Source organism: Alligator mississippiensis, chromosome 8 (assembly GCF_030867095.1).
Source record: "Alligator mississippiensis isolate rAllMis1 chromosome 8, rAllMis1, whole genome shotgun sequence".
In the NCBI taxonomy this organism is placed as follows: domain Eukaryota; kingdom Metazoa; phylum Chordata; order Crocodylia; family Alligatoridae; genus Alligator; species Alligator mississippiensis.
In genome coordinates, this window is record NC_081831.1 from 15,510,180 (window position 1) to 15,524,814 (window position 14,635).

General features: G+C 40.6%; 1 protein-coding gene and 1 long non-coding RNA gene across 6 annotated transcripts in view; both read right to left on the minus strand.

Annotated features, from left to right (window-relative positions):
• TNRC6C (trinucleotide repeat containing adaptor 6C) overlaps positions 1-14,635 on the minus strand; it is a 619,746-nt gene that overhangs the window by 395,819 nt on the left and 209,292 nt on the right. The gene's annotated exons all lie outside the window — the stretch shown is intronic.
• LOC109284817 (uncharacterized) overlaps positions 219-14,635 on the minus strand; it is a 72,156-nt gene continuing 57,739 nt past the window's right edge. Inside the window, exon 3 of the long non-coding RNA XR_002092392.2 lies at positions 219-2,565. This is a non-coding gene — a long non-coding RNA (uncharacterized LOC109284817). The remainder of the gene's footprint in view (positions 2,566-14,635) is intronic.

Genomic DNA, 14,635 nt, shown 5'->3' on the forward strand with positions numbered 1-14,635 from the left:
TTTCTTTAATTGGGAGGGCAGGGGACAAAAAAGAAAGTGCTAGGTGTGTTCATGTGGACTTGTTACCCTGCCATGTTCTGACAGATTCTTTGATTTCTATAGGTAAGTATTACAGTATCTTTGGGGATCTGGACTTAAGCTCCCAGCCATACACACAGTGGAGTCTATGGGATCTCTCACTGGAATCTACTGGAGCAGAAAAATATCCTACCACAGAACCAGGTAATAATTTTGCTTTAATTACAGCATATATTCTTTATATACAGCCATCATTTTCAAGGATATATCGCTAAATGCAAAGTGCATGGAAACAACAACAATCAATTTCTTGAGATAGAGGGAAATGAAATCAAAACCTAAGACCAAGGTGATATATTTAAATGATTCAAAAAGAAACAGTTTGACAAATTTTCATTAAACTAAGCAGAAACATTCTCCTCTGCTTTCAGAGTAAACATTTCAATTTTCAGGCCAATCCAATTTATAAGGAAAACAAAACAGATCGTTATAATGGAAGCTGGCTGCACCGTATATATGCAGAGGCTACCACCTCTCTATAATAAGCTAGTGTTCTAGGTCTTTTACTGACTTGAGCAATACTGAAACCATATTTAGTAACTGACAGATTAAAATGAGAATTGTGGAAGCATGAAGTCTTGTTATCTGCAAGATTTTCCACAGCTGAGGCTCAGACATGCACTGATTGGCAATTCAGATCATGAAGTTTGTCCCTGCGGAGTCTCCATATGTTTCTTCCCCTGGAGGAGCTATGAATGTCAATGCACCCCTTGGGGTGCAATGTGTGAAAATCCTCCAGAGGATGAAATGAGAACTGACATTAATCGGCCACAGGTGCCCTTCGTAACTTTTAAACATTGTCCAATTCTGCTAAGAGTCAGGAAATATAAAGCCGTATTTAGTGTTGCTCATACGCGCAGCGATATATACATACCTCCCTAAAGATTTGCTATATGGAAATGTAACAGCTAATGAGAAAAAATTCCATATAACATAATACAAAACAGGAAAATGAATATATAGGTTTTTCAAATCAGCTGCCACTTAAGGATCTTTGAAGAATATTTGGTACTACACTGAGAAACTAGTCTAACACATTCCTACTGAACCAGTATTTTTTTCTGTATTTCCTTTCCTCATGTGGTTCATCATTATCATGTCCCATAATACTGGTGCATGAACTAACCACTTGCATAAAGCTTTGTATTGGAGAACTGAGGGCTCTGCAAATGTTAGCAAAGCCTCCCAACACCCCAGCAAAGCAGGTTACTGTGACTTAGAGTAAATGCCCCTGGTCACACACACTGTCCAAGAAGTGAGTTATCCCATGAGACTCTTGCTAAGGACAGCAGGAATTTCTGGGTGGGAGAACAGAACATGAACTTGTTGCAGGCTAACCCTCAATTCAAAGGTGATCTCTACTATGACTCATTGATGGGTCTTGAGGTGACTTAAGAATCCAATCCTTGAACGACCTACAGATCCATCCGCAGGACCTTCAGGTCTTGCCATAGGGGAGAGTAGGCCATAGGCCGGGATTTTTCTCCTTTTCCTTCTTTCGCTTTCTCTTGGCTGTTTTGAGGGTAAGATGCTTTACCTTGAAGCAGACTTCTCCTTGGTTGAGGTTGCGGTGCTATTGGAGTTGGTTAGCAGCCAGCATTGTCCATTTTCTTGAGATATGCCTTCAATGTATTCTTGTAGCATTTCCGCAAGATCTCAGGCTGCAACCAAGCCAGGCGTAGAGCATTTGTTTTGGGAGTTGAGAGTCAGACATCCACACACAATGTCCAGTCCAGGAAGCTGGTGCTTGAGGATCACCAGCTCAATGGACAGAAGCAGGCCTATTGCAAAGGCAGCAGCAAACTGTTACCTGTGTACTGTAAATAGTTGGATATAAGTGTCTGTACATAATGAAAGGTTGTTTCTACATTGCAAGGCTCAAGATACTACTACAGTTACTATCATTAATTATACTTTACAGATGGATAAACAGGAGGCATGGGGAGATCAAATACCTTGTTCTCAATCATACAGTTAACTAGTGGAAAGACAGGCACAGATCATACAGGTCCCATTCTCTGCTACCCATACTGCTGCCTTCTTTCTTGCATGCAGGTTTCATCTGATATCATGCTATTATTTTTCATTAAAAGATTATTTTTCTGACAGGCTATGAGTGCCTGTGCTTTGTCCAGAGAGTTATTCTTTTGATAAAAAAAAGATATTTGGGATGGAGTTGAAGCCTCTGAGAGTGCATCAGGGGGATTTCTAGGATGTCAAAGGTATGTGTCTGGTCCGTGGTATACTTGACTGTTAAGATTTTTCCTTTTGTGGCACTCAAAGGTCCAGTTTAAATAAACATCCAAATATTCTCATACTCATTATACCAAAGTGTCCCAAACTCCTGTATCTTCAAAACTGTCTGGAAAACTCATGAAAAACTCCCAAGAGGTATCTTCTAATTATAAGAAACTCAGGAAGTTTCCTATAATTCCTTTGTGAGATGGTGAAATGGTGGTGGCAGCAAACACAATGTAGAATCTGACCCTGAAAAGATGTAAAACACAAATTGTATCATTGAATCCACTGAGATTAATCACATGCATAATGTTGAGCATGCATATAAATCTTTGCAGGATTGTAGCTTGCTTGCCATTTATTATGGCGAGATAGAAGATGCTGTTTATAATGAGGAAATCAAATATCTGGATGCAGCCTAAAATTAAAACAGAAGTCTTCAGCTTGTGTTCAGCACAGTGGTCTGGCAACTGAGTGCAGAATCTCATCCTCATGTAGCTACTCTTTTCCCCAGTGCCACTCCAATGGTTTTAAGGGATCTTTCAATGCTAAAGGGGCTTGCAAATGTTCCAACTTTATTTTGTGGCCAGTTTCAATTCATCGTACCTAACAGGACCCTCCTGAGATGCAATGTCTGGGAAGCTCAGCCCTTAATGGCACCATCCCCCTTAACCTACCTTCCTTTCCATACCAACAGCTACCGATATTAATGATTAACACCCCCGACTTCCCTGTTATAAATGCTTACAGCCAACTTAACAGCTAAACTTAATACCAGTGTTCAATTACTGTTTGAGGTGCCCAGCATTATTGCTTGGACTGGTGGGACTCCCTCTAAACACCAGCACACTGCTGTTAGGAGGCAGCAAGTCCATATGACCTGTTTTTTTCCATATCTGGGGCTCTGTTTTTTCCACCAGCATGGTGGTAGCAAAACATCAGACCCTGTGCCCATTATGCCCTTCTCATCCAGGATTTGAAGGGGGAATCACTGAATCCTCCTTAGCATGAGTCTGCCTGGAGTGAAAATTCCATATGACCGTGGAACAACCTCTTCTGAGACCACTGCTGTTTGCAACTGTTATTTCCCATCACAGAGACATACAGCATCATTTTCATGAAGTGATGGCAGCTCCTGGGACCCTAAATCATATTGATTTTTTTGTTTTGCCTTATCTGTCTCTCTACTTCTGCAAGTCCCCAGTGACTCTGACATCAGTTTCTAACAGCATAGGCATTCTTGTTTTCTTTTTTCTGTTGAACAAAATGTCAGCTGGTAACAACCCATGCTTCATTGGTGCCATTCTATAATTTAACAGTGCTAAATATGGATCAGATCTGGACTCTGCAGTTTTTTTCAGTAGGTACTGTATTATTTTGACATCATTTTCCATCAGCCCATTGGATTGGGAACAATGGAGACCAGAAGTTACATGTCTAAACCTATATTTCATTGAATATAGCCAGAACTCATGCCCACTAAAGTGTGGTCTGTTGTAAGACATTATTTTATCAGGTATATTATGCCTGGAAAAAATAGATTTGATGTGCATAATACAGCTAAACATTTGATTAATTTCTAGTAAAGCTATCTCAGGAAAGTGAGAATAATAGTCAAAAACAAATCCATACTTTTTCCTACAAAAACAAAACAAACTTTGTTTCTGCATCCAATTTTACCCCTATTTGGCCTACATCTAGGGGGTATTTTTGGCCTTTGAAATGTTCTCAATCATTTTTTTTTTAATATATTATTCTGTGATAACTCAGGAATCAAGATTCTGGGTCCATTTAATTCCACCTAGTACTGAAAGCTCACCTTTAAATTAAATATGAGATGTAGGAAATTTCTGTACTCATTACCCTGTATTGCCTATTCATTCTAAGAAGTAACACTGGCAGCAAAGTCCACAATTTATTTGAACCTAGATAAATATTTTTTCTAACCTGATCAATGATGCATATAAAATCAGTTTTATGTTTACCATCCCAGTACTTTGGGATTGGACCTTTTAAATTATACTCTTTCAGTTTCTCAAACCCTTTATTAAGAATTGTTTCCCATGTCCATTGGTATCTTTGGCACAGCACTGCTCCCAGGTTACTAGCTTGGACAGTTGGAGTAAACACAAAATTTCCTATACAGTTCACAATCCAAGGAATCTCTGTACCTATTTCCTTGTCTTATGGGCCAGGTATCTGGGTGATAACCTCAACTTCATTGTGCTCAATCCATATAGCATCTTGTGCTAGCTTTCTCATAGGCAGGGTATTACCATTACAGGAAATTTACATTTTATTTTGCTTAGATTTAGCTCAGCAGCTCTGCCACTTGCCAAAGCTGTTTGGGACTTCTGGCCATGATCTTCTATGGATTTTATCTGAGATAAAACATATTTATGTAGATCTTATTACCCCACTGCACCATTGAAAATTTCTTGCATTTTCTAGTGAAAAATTGTGGGTGTCAAATTATAACCGAACATGGAAGTCTTAGGCTACAGGACTGAATGTGCATAAATGTGTGTTTTGGCTTTCAAAGGGTAGTTGCTAGGCCTGTGTGAAGTGGCTAGTATTTGCTTCAGATTGGGCCGATTTGAGGGACAGTGATTCGATTTGGTGATTTGAATCACCGTCCCAAATTGATTCGGTCAAATCAGCCAGGCCAGGCCCATCCCCTGCCCCACTCCCAGCCCAACAATGATTGCCCCAGCTCCCAGCACTTGTTAAAAGAAAAGCCCCCGTGCTCACCAGGTGCTGCCAGGAAGGGGGAGATCCCTGCTGTTCCCCCACTGCCCCATGCTGCATGGGGGGCTCTGCACAAGCCCCCAAAGTCCCGAGGCTGCACCAGGAGCAGAGAGTCCTGGGGCTTTTCTTGGTTTTTTGTTTTTCTTAATGGGACAGAGCTGGCCCAGGCAGGGCACCCATGGTGGGGCTGGAGGGGTGGGAGTCGAGGGGCTCATGGCAGAGCCCCTCATGCAGCGTGGGGCAGTGAGGATCACTCCCCCTGCCCAGTGGCACCTGGTGAGCACTGGGTCTTTTATTTTTAAAGTACTGGGAGCTGGGGCGGGGGGCTGGCAGAGGTCCCCCCCATGGTCCCCTCCCCTCCGCCCCTACTACTTACCAGCTGGAGTCGGCTGCAGCTCCCTGCCGCAACCACTGGGGACTGCCCGAATCTTTTCAGAAGATTCAGAGAGCTTTGAATCGATTCGGACCTTTAAATTGGTCCCCTGATTCAATTCAGATTCGGAGACTTGGCCACCGAATTGGGCCGGATCTCCTCTGAATCGAATCACCTCCTGAAGCTTTGCACAGCCCTAGTGCTTGCCAGAACCTTGCTGATGCATCTAGCATAGAATATTTAGCATCAGCCACATCCCCCACTATTTTCTGTTTTATAGATAGTGTGCATGTCTACATGAGACTCTAAAAGTGCAGTAGACTAATTCTACTGTACATTAACACATCACAGAAAAAGCTGTGCTAGTGCATTAATGCGCAGTAGACTAATTCTACTGCGCAACAGTATCACTTAAAAGGCATACTACTACTAATAACAACTACTAATAACTACTGCACAGTTATTACAGGTACTAAATTTAATGCGCTGTAACCACTGTGCATTAATGCATGTGTGGATGTACCTAGTGAAACATAAGTGAAGAGTTCTGTCTTTTTTCTTTTTCATACTGGCTGAGTGTATATTCTCCATTGGTTCTTCAACTCACTGTGATTTCCAGAGGAATAAGTTACTCTTATCCTTTACCTTGGGAAAAGGGAACATTCAGGGAGGAATGAATTATAAGATCATTGGTTTCCTTCAGCTCAATTCTTTAAATACTTTCTCTGTTCCCTCAAAAAAATTCTCCAATTTTTCTCCAGTTGTTTTGGTTTCCTATCTTTCTTATGACTGTATCCCACTGATGATGGCAATGGGTTGACTCATTTTTAACAGAATAATGAGTGCTTCCGCCCCCCCAGTAATATTGTGAAGTGTCTCTTTTCCAGTTTTTATTTACACGTGTTTGTTCTGTAATCCTTTAGTGGGAATAAGACAATGACAGTAAGCCTGGAGTTTTACCCATTAATTTTAACTTTGTATTATCTGTAGCTACTCTTTTCAAGTTCCTTTGAATATTTCTGGCCACATAGTGGCTTGTGTATCAATACTGTACTTGTAATTAGCAAATGTCTCATTTTCTTTCAATGTGATTGTCCATCCATCTTGTGTTGCAGTGTTCTACTGCTTCTATAATGAATTCATTTAAGCAAGTGGTGCTGCCAAACTCTTTGTCAAAGCTGTGCATACATTGTTAGGGCTTACAAACTCTTGTAAAGTGATGTAATACATTTCTTGTCTCTTTTTCCCTATACCAGAAATTGTCTCAGATTATTGTTGGTGACACTGGCTGCATCTACATGAGATGCTGACTGTGTAGTAGCCCGTAACTACTGTGCGCACAGTAGTGTTGCGTGGCAGGAAGCATGACACGGTGCTACTGCGCAGTAGTCATGAGCTACTTTGCAGTCACTATGGCAAAAAAGACGTTTCTTGGCATGACTATGCAGTAATTCTGGTTACTGTGCAGTCATTTAGTGCTTGTTTATACAAGCACTAAATGACTGCACAGTAATGACTGCACAGTCAGCGTCTTGTGTAGACACGGCCACTGCATATGAAACTCCACATACTTGCTTCCCTCTAACTTTGAGTTTCACATAACTTTCAGACTCAAGTCTCATCTTTGTAGCATTCTGGATTATCAGTCAAATGTACAGTGTCAGAGTACTATTTATACTTCATAAGCTACATTGTGACTTTTAGCAACTGATAAACTCTTTGTCAAGGGATAAATCTCAATCTAGCACTTTTTGCTCCAAACGAAGGACAGGATTAGCCCTCCCAGAATTGTCAGTTTGGTTCTTCAGCTTCCAGGTGGTCACAAACTCTTCTGCAGTTTCACCTTCCTTCTATACCCTCCAGATCTAAGTTGCTTACAGAAAACCGCATAACTTAGGTTGATTCTGCCTTGGGCCTTTTGAATGTCTGTACCTAGCCTCTGAGTAAAAATATAACTTTCATGCATATCTTGCGGAGTGTCCTTATATTTTTTACTACAATTTTGCATTTAACCTCCTGGTCCTAAATTAACTGAACGCTACTGAACACATTAAGTGCATCAGAAATAACTTATGCCAAAAAGTTATCTTCTGAAGATCTTCCTTTTCACTGGCACACATTGCTTGCAAATACATAGCAAAATACTTCCTTTAACTGTCTTCCATATTTCCAGAACTTCAGCTCAGCCAGAGGGGTTTTGCTTTTCTTTAATAGGTCCATTCTTCCACTTGGAATTTTATTTTTGTTTTACTGCTGGGATTATGTTACACTCAGTGATTGTTGGGTGCTTACCAAACTTGTAAGAAATCTGCTTTGTTCTGTGCCTGACTGCACACATGAGCAGGTGCTTCAAAGTACCTTGTCCAGGTACAACTTAAGGTTGCCAACCTTAAGTTTAGGATGCTAGGGCATGTCTACACATGCACTGTAATACACATTAGCCTATTTTAATGTGCATTAAAGGATCATAAAAAACTATGCTCTCTAGCTAATGCAAATGCACTGGAGGTACTAAATTATATTACATATTACTATATATGTAGATTTTAGGGGGTTTCAAATATATATATATATGAGAATATGTATATATATGAGAGAGAGAGAGAGAGAGAGGCATTTCATTTTAATAATGGGAAAATGTGCATTTTGGGGGTTTTTTTCCAAATCAGAACATTTTGGATTTTTTTTTTTTTTAAATCAGAGAAAACCCAGTTTAGGAGGACCTGTGCAAGGAGAGAGAACCTGAGCATTCCCCCTATCAAGAAGGATTAGAGTGCTTTCACACTGTCACATCTTACTGCAGGATGGACCAATAAAAACAGAATCAAAGTTTCATTTTGCTGAAAAGAAAATAAGCCACACTGTCTCCAAATCCACCTTAAACTCAGCTTTTTATATATCTAGACTGATCTCTCTCTTATATGGACTTCATTGTTGTGGTATCTGGATAGCTAACAAGTTAAAGATATTTATCCTTGTAATATCCTGTGAGGAAGGGAAATGCTATCATCCTCATTTTACAGATAGAAAACTGAGGCTAAGTGACATGCCCAAGGTAGCACAGGAACTTTATGGGAGACCAGAGACCTTGGTGGAAGGAATTCTAGTGGAAGGCTCAAGGAGACTAGAACATCTCATATTTTCATATCATAAATCAATGAAGGTATGAGTTGTTACCAGCAATGGTTAAATTTCTATATAGCCTTTTCTAAAGCCTCAGTCGAGAAGCATTATTTCTAGATTAGTCCACTATTACTATGACTTTGCTCCATGGATCTGTTTATGTTGCATTCTTTATTACTAATATCTGCACTCTGCGTGTACATACTTGGGGTTGCCCCAGAAAGCATGGTTACTTTCAAGACTAAACTTTTAAGACTAACCATCGCTTTTACTCCCTTTTAGTAATTCAGGCCCTATTGCTGGAGCTACAAATCAAATACTCATGCAAATTCCAGCAATCATGCAACAAAACTTCACATCATACAGTAAAAAATCCTATAACAAAGTGTCTTCAACATGGCGAAAATATATGTAGAAAAGTTAAACCTTATGACTCAACATAGCAGAAAATCATATATAAACATAATGAAGAGAGAACCTTCAATATTTTCTGAGATCATTTCAAATAAGCATCCAAAATTACTCCCAGGATAGCTTTTAGAGAGGGGGAACAATACACAGCACTTCCCCTCTCCATTACACAACTTGAGTGAAAACTATGATAGATGGCAATTTATAACTGGATTTCACTGCTAGATTTCTAGATTACGGTATCCAACAATAGAGGCATAATAAAGCAGATGGCAATGGATTAATTCTTCTTGCAGCACAGCCATTATGAGTTGTTCTACTGTAGTCACTAACTAAAAAATGCTCAGCCTCATTTAAAACTCAATCCCACATCACCTAGCGAAGGATTTCTTGTTTGTTTAAAGCTCAATGTGAGATGCAACACAGACCAGACATCACACAAATCACAGAGGTATTTGGTACATGAGAAACTAGAACCGAGCAACAGTGTTCAAATTCTGTATTTTTTTCCTAAACGCTGAATTTGAAAAGAACATTTGGTACATTTTTAATGCATGTTTCCTCTGCTTTTCAACTACCTCTAACTGAAGGCCAGTTTAAAATTGGGAAGTGTCAAACTAAAAAATATGTTGCAATTTGGGATATTTTCATACAAAAAGGATTTTTTAAATTATGCCAATTTTTTCCCACTATTACTATCAGATCTCACAAAAAAAGTGGAGTAAAGCAAACAATAGAGTCTCTATTTAGTCCTGAGACAACTCCTTTTTACTGTTAAACTACTGTGCCAGTAGAAGTATAAATTTGATATCATTTAACAACAACATTGCTTCCAGTTTTGCTTTTGTGAGTCAAAGAGTAGATAAGAACTACGTAGCCCATTACATGAGGGGTTGGCATTTATGTCTATGGCCAACTCTCCACTGACCTCATGGAATTCATTCTGTGGCTCAGTTTTATCAAGATGCAAAAGCTAACTCTACCAATGTTGGGTTGAGGGTGGACGGTCACCAAGACTAATGAATTCGAATTTGTAAAACATTTTGAGATCTTTAGATGGAAGAGTCTAAGCAAAGTAAAAACTTATCATCATTATAAAGTAAATGAAATTGCTAATCATTTATTAGCATTATTATCATTAAGTCAAAAATTCCTTGCAAATTCAGCCGCCTGTTTGTAAGCCTATGACAGAAAACTGATTTCCGCACATACATTCAATATTCTGAACCATTTGTGGTTGTCATAACTTTAAGGCAGTTATTGGTTTCATTTTTACCAGTAATTTGTCTATTCATTACTCATTATTCAGGCAATGTGATTGGTCATGTAAGTCACCATATAAATGTTTATGTTCCCTGACTGGATGGCTGTAAGTTTATTAAATGGGAAGATAATGAAGAACCAATAGTCACTACTTTTGTTTGCATGTGAACATGGGTGAAGAACAGCAACTCCCTGTATATTCCCTACAAAAAAAAATTCCCATTCAAATGAATGTTCTCAAATGAAGGACAATTCACATGATTCAACAGAAAGGCTGGCTGTTCACTATTCTTCCAGGTCTACCTGCAAATGAGCTTGAAATACAGTCTGGGACTGAATATCCCTGCTTTATACAGACAAGTCCAAAGAGATTAATAATTAAGAGTTAATGAAACCATGAACAAGAAACTGAACTGAGTCATGTGCCCACCACCACTCTGATCACTTTGTTTGTACTGTGCTTTTTACCTATCTGCTCTACATAATAGAAGCTCTTTGGAGCACTTGCTATGTTTTTCTCCATGCCTGAATAGCTCCTAATCAGTGAGGCCTGTGGGCACTCTTCCAATAGAAAGGTGTATTATCAGCTGGGTACACTCTATGGGAATTTTAGAGCAACAAAATCCTATATGTTACCACAACTGTGCTTTGGGATGAAAATCAAAACCCAAGCAGCTACTCATGTTCCCAATCTCTCTCTCAGCAAATGCTGGAAACCTTGAAACCTACATCACTTAAATATGAAAAACTCCAATATACTCTGCTGCTACTTCTGTTTTTGCTGATGGTGTGCTCCCCTTTGCATGCAATTATTTTGGTATGCTGGTGTTAATGATGTGTCCAGTTCACTTAGCCTGTTCATCAGTATTGTTGGTCATTTGCTGTTTTTTTGTTTCTTGCCTCCCCGAAGGTCACTACATCATCAGCAAAATCACGTATGGTTCATCCATTATTTATCAGGCCCTACGTCCTGCTCACCTGTCCCCCGTTTCAACCACCCTACACTTTAAACCTAACCTTACCTCCAGTCCAACATACTATCAATGTAACTTTTCCCAGTATAAAATATATATTAAACAGAAATGCTAAACTGTGAAAATGAAGCTCATTGAGTTTGACACAGGATTTGGCCATTTCTTAGGTTTCCTGTACTTCTGATACTCATTCTGGGTTCCTGCCTCACACTGTGTCCTAAAGAATAGATGATTGTGTACAGCTGGACATATGTGATGACCTATTGCTTGCTGGGATTGCTATCTGACACAGAATTGCCCACTTTAATCCTAAATGTGTAGATCAGAGAAACCAGCCTGGTTTCTGTCTTTATCTTGACCTATGCAGTCATCAAAGCTTTGCAAGGGCTTCCTGCATACTGATTACAATATTGACCATCTTCCTCAGGAGCGATATCATAGAATAATGTCCCAAAGGGAGGCCCTGTGGACATTGTCAAATGCCTAGTGGAAAATCAATAAAATTCATCATGTATCCACCCTGGAACACTGGTACCTTTCCAATATAAGTTCTCCACGTGTCAATCTGGCTAGTGCTGAAGTTATCCACGTGCCTGATGAATGAGGTACCCCTGAGATTTTGGTGGTACAGATGGGACACAATGTTGTCAAAGTCTCATCAGCCTCCTGGGAACTTTTTGAACTTCAACCCCCTCAGAGTGGAATAATCTTCTAGAAAATGCACAGGTCTGGATTATTTTATTTCTGTTACAGAGCAGAAATGATATTAAAAATACAGGTAACAAGGACATTTAGCACATTCTTCAAGTGTTCTTAAAACCCTGGAGAAAGTCGAAGCAAAAATGTCCTGATTAGCTGCTAGAAAAGCAATACCAATGTCAATAATCGCCAGTACACACATACATTACAGAAAACTAGTGAGAAAAAAAACTGTTACTGAAAAGTATTTCTCACACAACACTGAGGTCACCCTATGTCAGCATTTGTCTTCTGTAACCTACCCCTGTGGATTGCTTGATGGCATTTATCATATCTATTGCTTACATGGAGAGAAAAGCTAGAAAAGTGCCTTCTAATGATACCTACCCTTCCACAAAGGAGGAGGGGGAGAAGTGCCACAACCACTTTGTGCTACCCCTCCTATTTGTCCTGGTTATCAGACTGGAAAAGATCACCAATTACCCTCTTCCCAACCACCACTGCTCCTGCCAACAAAAGATGAAAAGCACATTTATTTCTCTTAAGTGAGATCTTTTTGTGACACATAAGGACCCTTGTATACATGACAATTACTTGTAAAAAATGTCTCTCTGTCTACAGCACATCTGTAAATGGATTTAAGCCCATATAAAGGATGTAAAAATGGCTATAACTGCCCCCACTGCAGCTCCCGAGAAGCTCTCAATTTTTTTTTTCCACATATATAAAAGCCAACAAAGAACAAAAAGACATGTCAGCAAAGAAAGGGAGATTTTCTTTCCCTTCCTAACTAGGGAAACAATTTTATTTATTTTTATTGACAATTTCAACAACTATTTCTCAATCATAAAAGTAAAAAGCAGAGGCTAAGGCAGCCAGCCAGCCAGGCCATCATTTATATTTATCTTTTATTTGCACTAGAAAGTCTTAGGAGATGCAATACCTTGTTTGGAGAGAGACCCTAGTGACAACATTACATTACTCAAACCACCAAATGAGGCTTGCGTGGAATAATACAAACTTCCTCACCCTGCCTGTTATGAAGTTTGTGGCTCTTAACAAGCGCTGGATCTGTGAGGTTGGGTCTCCCTCTCTCTCCCTCCCCCACCCAGTTTATTCTTCTAACAGATTTAATATCCAGGTTTTACATTTTGAAAACTCAAGCAAAGCTTTATTTAAACAGGCAAACATTTTCACTGATCATGAATGACTGATCATCATCCAAGGGAAAATCCTGGAAAAACTCATTAAAGAATCTATGTGGGATATGCTCGTTGAGGGTAAGATTTTGAATGATAGCCAGCATGGCTTCCTCGCAGGTGGGTCTTGTTGCACCAGTATCATCTCCTACGAACAGGCCTCTCGCCACCTGGACACGGGAGAGAAGGTTGACATTATATACCTAGACTTCCAAAAGGCTTTTGATGTAGCATCCCATGATATCTTTGTGGAAAAATTGGAAGATTGTGGGTTTAACTGCTCAACAGTTCAGTGGGTAGAAAACTGGCTGCATGGTAGGACCCAAAGAGTTCTCATGAACGGATCTGTCATCCTGATGAGAAGCAGTCAGTGGTGTCCCTCAAGAGTCCGTGCTTTTCAACATCTTTATCAAGGACTTGGATGTGAGGGCGAAAAGCTCAATGGCCAAATTTCTGGATGACACCAGGTTATGGGGGAGCATGGTCATGCCAGAAGATAGGTTGCAGATACAGGCGGACCTGGACAGGCTGGAGAGCTAGGTGGACCGGAACCAGATGAAGTTCAACACTCAGAAGGGTAAGGTGCTCTATCTGGGGGAAAACAATCCCCCACATACCTACAGGCTCGGTGGCGACAATTTGACTTCCACCATGGCCGAAAGGGGCCTACGGGTAGTGGTCGACCATCGCATGAACAGGAGCCAGTAGTGCACTGGTGTGACCAGCAGGGCAAACAACACGCTGGCATATGTTAACTGTTGCATCTCATGCAAAACTAAGGAAGTGATACTCCCACTGTACTCCGCACTGGTGAGACCACAGCTGGAGTATTGCATCCAGTTCTGGGCGCTGCACTTCAACAAGGACATGGAAAAACTTAAGAGGGTCCAGAGAAGAGCCAGAAGAGCCACCTGTATGATCAGGGACTTGCAAGACAAGCCATATGAGGAAAGGCTGAGGGACTTGGGCCTCTTCAGCCTACAGATGAGAAGGCTGAGAGGGGATTTGGTAGTGGCTTACTGCTACATCAGGGGAGTACATCAAGAACTTGGTGAGCAGCTGTTCACCAGGGCACCCCTGGGGAAGACCAGGAGCAATGGATATACACTCCTGGAAAGCTGCTTCAGGCTCAATTCCAGGAAAAACTCCTGTTTTTCAGGGAGTCCAGACTGTGGAATAAACTCCCTCCAGTGGTGGTACAGGTACCTACCCTGGAAATCTTCAAAAGGAGACTGGACAGTCACCTCGCTGGGGTCACTTGGCCCCAGTTGTCTTTTCCTGCCTAGTGCAGGGGGCTGGACCTGATGATCTACAAGGTCCCTTCCAGCCCCTAACAGTCTATGAATGTATGAATCAATGATCATTACATCAAAAGGTTTTTTCACTCACCCCACATATTATTTTTCTATGGCTTATACTTATTGTCGCAGAGCACCGAGGTGCTCTGCTCCTAGAGAGGGGAAACTGCTGGGGAAAGAGCCCTAGCAGGGAATAAGGAGCATAGCTGTGGGTTGCCCGGGGCAACCAGG